Here is a 6000-nt window from a genome sequence, read left to right as displayed (position 1 = left end):
CCCCACCATAATCCTCGTCAGAGCGGGAATAAGAGTCTGCAATTACGTAATTAGCGATATTTACCCGGCTCAGAATATCCTCTGATGCCCAATGTTCAGAAACACAGCACAAATCATAATTATTATCATTTAGAATACTCGAGAAAAAATCAATTTTATTTTTTAAGGATTGCAGGTTAACGTTCGCTATTGAAAATGGTTCTTTTTTTGTGGTTGGTTTATTTTACGCCTATTTATCCCTGATATTATCTATGATTCGAAGAAATTTATATCTTTTTATTGATATATTCTCTGCCCAATTTTCACTCTTATAAAGTTCTTCGACCATGTCCAAATCACCACCTACCTTAAATGAGCGGCTACTTGCACCTTTCCTTTGTGGTAGTGCTTCCACAATGAATTTTCTATTAGGAAATTTCAACTTGAGATGCTGTTCGACACTTTTCTCGTCCGTTTTCAAACCTGCTCTACCCACATGAATCCAGGCATATTTCGGAGCGCCACTAATAGACGATGACTTGGCTGTTCCCTGTACAACTGAATTTTTAGGTCTCTTTTTTGTTTGTTCAGTCTTCCCTTCCTTATACGTGTAAATCAGAGACAAGAGAAAAGAGAGACTGCCGAATAGATAGGCAACACGGGGGACACGTTTTTAGAATTAGGTTAAGAATTTTTGGAATCCCGTCGGAAATGGCGCTAGTGTTTGGTGGCCAGTTCAAGAACTAGTGGATGTGGATGAAAGAAATCTGTAATCTATGACAGAACTCAAGTCAGCTGATTTCCGTCATTCCGTCTGAGTTTGTTTTGTTTAATGCAAAAAGTTAGAGTATTTCGAGATTTTTGTTTATTCCCCGAAAAAGAAATTGTTTTCTTTTGAACACATGGTGAGTTTTTGCATATATTTCTATAATCAATTAAAATTATGTATTGCTTGATTTTACAAAATTGCGGAATGTTATTCATTTTTGGGATACCAAAATATAGAATATTCTTTCAGATCCCATGCCCAGAAGAAACAAGAAAGACTCAAATGGCTTTCAAGTCTGTATGGCTTCAAAGAATAAATGCCACACAAAAGTTGTAGGGACCAGGGATTCAAGTTTTTGAGAACTAGAAGTCTCAATCTAGGGGATCCTCCGGGAAATATGTTTGCTGCTTTTCGAACTGTTATTATTACATCATATAAAACTGCAATAATTTGATATTTGACCATTTCTAAATCTAACAAGAGTTATGAAAATGATGAGAATGGCATATTGTCCGCCATTTGTACATATTGCATCGATAACCCCTAAGTTGAAATTGTTTTGCATGTAACATTTTTCTGGTTTACATGTGGAGAACATGTGGACTCGGTTGTTCATGATTAATTGGAGTATGATATGTATTTCTCTAATAATTGTAAGAAAGTATTACGATAATATACAATATGATATGACCACATAGAAATAAAGCCTGAATCCATCAAATTCAGTTATTCATGTATATCAAAGTTCAGTTTTTGTGTTTAGTTTGGCCCATATTATTTATCCATTCAACCCTTTACAAGATCAGTTCCTTTATATAATGTATCCTGTACAATATTGTAATTATAGTTGTTATTGTCAAATATTTCTATTATATATTCACTTCGGTTAATTTTCTGTATATTTTTTCTATACAAATGTAATTTTCTAATATTTTCATGAATATATATTTATTTCAGTTGATTTTCTATTTTATTACACTATTTCATGATTCGTCTAAAAATCTATAATTACCAAGTTCGAAAAATACACTCCATCGACTCTCCCTACTCCTATCGTTCTTTTAATCGAATCTTTCCCACTAATCTCGATAAAAAGAACAATAGGAGTAGAGAGAGGCGACGGAGTGTATTTTTCGAACTTGGTAAATATTATTTCAAAAACGAGGCCGTTATTTGAATTTCCCGCGCAAATTTTTTCGGATTAGTTTCTCCAGTAGCCAAGGGGGGCGCCACTAAACGTGTCGCCCATGAATAACACTGAATTGACTACTCTCCTCTTTCCCTTTCTCTATGGTGTGAATCTTCCTCGAGATTTCCTCGGGTTTGTGTTCTCTTAAATGTTGTGACTTGACCTGCTTCTCCTGTTGCTTATCTGGAACATTAGTTAGATCTACCGCCTGTTTGTCAACAACGGCAACGTCGCTTCTGACATCGAACGAAAATGTTCTCAAATTTTGTTGATTCTTATTCAATAAATCAATAATCATATTCTTGTCACTTATTATTTGAGGAATGATATTGATCGGGTTAGCAGTCAGTATTAGGTGTTTACTTTCTCTTTATTGTTTAGGCCTAGCTTTCGGAAAACCTCGTTTCCATCTTCAGGGCCACTAAAATGTATATGGTAATAAAAACAAGAAACATACAATATGACAACAGAGACTTACATCAATGCAATGTCCGGGTCTGTCATTTCCCTTTCTGTCTTTTCCCTTTCTGCTTGTCTTTGCCTTTCCTTGTTTTTTGACATCATATTTCTATGGTAATGTATAACCTCGCTTAGCTATTTGTCTATGTTCCGGGTCTTATCTATTGTTTTGATTATTTGTAACACGGTTTCTCTTCGTGTGTATTCATTTTGTGACAATTTATGTGTTTCGAGCTTACATAGGACTGAGTACCAATGCATTTATTACGACAGATATTTTTCTTCTCGCATTGATGTAAGTCTCTGTTGTCATATTGTATGTTTCTTGTTTTTATTACCATATACATTTTAGTGGCCCTGAAGATGGAAACGAGGTTTTCCGAAAGCTAGGCCTAAACAATAAAGAGAAAGTAAACACCTAATACTGACTGCTAACCCGATCAATATCATTCCTCATTACAATCCATCAGTCGATATTTCACACACTGGAAATTATCATGGGTTTCCACTTATTATTTGTTCCAGTGTGTTCAACGTCTTCTTCAGGTAAGTTATCTCCAATTCCATTAATTGTGATCTGTCCTCGCCAGTAAACAAAGTGTTTGTTGATGGTTGATGGTTGATGGTTTGAAGGTTATTCTTGCTTAGATTTTTGCAACTATCGGCAGGCTCGCTAAAATTTTCTTCGGAGCCCACCTCTATTAATTTACGTAATCCTGGAGACACATTTACACCCTCGGGAACTTTCCTGGTAATTATTATTTCGATTAAATATTCTTTTTTGAACTTTAACAGCTCACTAGCAAATTCACTGTTATGCGCCATGACGTTCACGTCTTGACTCGGACCTTTGATGTCCGATTCTCCCCGTTGAAAACCCTTCACGAAAAAATGATCTAGAAACGATTTACTTTCAGGTCGTGTATATTTATTTATATACGATGTGAAGCCAAAGAAGTTCAATATATTCTTGTACTCTTCTACTACATGTTCATTCTCCAATAAATCAATATTTATATCTCCTGTGATAATGTGTTATTTACAATGTTTTTTATCCTCTGAGTAAAGCGCTAATTTTTCATTGAAATCAGTGATTACATATTTAGGTGACTTATATATTGCAGTTAATCTAATTCTTTCTTTGTTTTTCTGAATATTCAAATCTATAGCTGTTATTTCCCCCAGTTGTATGTTCTCATGTTCAAAATTTATATTTTCCCTCACATAAACGATTGTACCATCATTTCTATTGTATCTACCTTCATTATAGACATGCCGGTATCCATTTAATTTAAATAAATTTATGTCATCTACCACAAATGTTTCCGTCCGTATGATGATATCGAATGATATAGTCATTCCTTCTAGGTATACTTGTAACTCCTCAAAATTCCTTTGAATACTTCTTATATTCATCTGTAGGATATTAAACATTTCATTAATCCTCAATTTCATCAACTTTCTCGACGATGATAGTATTAGAGTCGTCATTTCGATATTGTCTAATAAGAGGGTCCATTTTGACATTACAAATTCATCCGAATTTCAAAATTTAATTACTCGTTCCAAAAAAATGTAGTAACAACAATTATATAATTTTTTTTTTATTTCAGTTTCTTGTGATTATTTTTTTTTACTTAATTTTTCTTATTTGATTTTTTTTTATATATATATATATTTTTTTATAATTATTTGTTTTATTATTATTTGTTTTATTTCGTAATATTTACTTACTTTTATGGTCTGGCTAGTTTTTTCTCTCTGATGTTGATTTATGTCTTAGGGTCATCCCCACAATCTTTTCTGGTTGGGACCTATTTTTTTGAAAAATCTTTTTTTATGTGTGGGTAATCGAAGGGTATTGTGGAATTTCCTAGCTTCATTTATTTCTTCTTTTGATGTTATTTCCCTTGTTACTTCTTTCGACCTTGAAGTTGTCGGAATCTCCTCTCTCACATAATCACTTTCCTAATTTATACTCGGTGTATTTGGAGCACTCCTAGTTTTGTTTCGTTCGAGTCCGAATCTCTCTAATTCCTTCAAAGTGTATGATTCTTCCCCAATTATTAGTTTATTTCCTTTCAAAAATGATCTCTCTGAATATTTTGTTCTAGCTTCTCGTAAAAAAGACTTTAGCTTCTGTAGGTCCTGTCGTTGCTTCAGAGTTAGATCATTCGCAATAGCCACTCATGTACCCTTAAGTTTTTTAGCACTTTCAAATATTATTTTCTTACTTTGATTAGAGATGAATTCTATCTTAATTGGGCTATTATCTTCTTTTCCTAATGTGTAATAATCATAATAATCCCATACCTCCTCCGGTTCGATCTGCACATCCAATATTCGATTAATTTCACTGCAAAGGTAGTCTGCTTTCAATGGACAACCTTTATTCAAGCCAAATATGACAATATTATTTTTGTTGCAAAACTGCTCGGTTCTTTCCAGCCTTCCTTTCAAAATTTCTTTCTCTTTTTCTAAAGTCTCGTTTTTATATTTTAGTTCTTGAATTTTCAACCGCAGTCCTACTTCTGTTGCCGAAATACAATTCTTTACTTCGTCCTTTGAGTTCTTTATTTCGTGCAGTAGATCTGTTAATGTAATATTTTCTTCTCCGTTATTTTGTGGCATCATCAATCTAGTATGTGAGCGTATGGTACTCTTTATTTATTCTTGAATTTACTTCCTTGTTTATCGTATCAATATGTGCCTGGATCTTACCACACATACGGGATCAATGAATGTTCGCTTTCCTTTTTTGAACCAATTTTCACATTTGTATGCGGAAAATTGCCAGAATCTTGAATATTTTGATGGATAGGTAGATATACAGGGTGTCCAAAAACTAGTAAATCAAACGTCACACCACGATAGAGTAGATCAAATATTGAATGGCACCAACATTAGTTGAGCGAAAATGTACCGTTTCTGAAGAAAACCTAACCTAAAGTTGCTGATTTTCAATCACAAGGCCAATTTGTGAAAGGATAGCGTTTTTTTCCCATATTATCACCCCTATAGAGGGGGTTTATCTTGAGTAATGAAAATCATGTAGAAAAAGCAATTGTTTTAATTTAGATTTACTTAGGTTATCGATCAAATACTTGAAATAATTTCAATTAGGGGAGATAAAACAATAAACTTAGTTTAGTTTAGTTTAGTTTATTGACCAAAATTCCTCAAAAATTTACAATAAATGAGGGACCCAAAGGAGGCATAAATGCCATCTTAGTTCAATATAATTTAAAATCGATATCCTTCTTCATAAACTGGCCCTGTGATCAAGAAAAATATTTCGAAAATAGACAACTTTAGGTATTTTAATAAAATTCTGATTATTTTGGAAACGGTGCATTTTCGTTGAACTAATGTTGGTGTCATTCGATAATATTTGGTCTACTCTATCGTGGTGTGACGTTTGATTCACTAGATAGATAGATATATAGATAAATTTATTTTCACATCACTGCAGCTCAACAAAGATACAAGTGAAAAAAAAATACGTCACATTCAAAATTTGAACCTAATCTAAAAACACAATATATAAGTAACAAACATATTCATCTCAATCTGTAACATGCTGAACAAAATTCTTCAATGCTAT

This window comes from Coccinella septempunctata, chromosome 7 (assembly GCF_907165205.1).
Source record: "Coccinella septempunctata chromosome 7, icCocSept1.1, whole genome shotgun sequence".
Lineage (NCBI taxonomy): Eukaryota > Metazoa > Arthropoda > Insecta > Coleoptera > Coccinellidae > Coccinella > Coccinella septempunctata.
Note: the sequence above shows the minus strand (reverse complement) of the source record.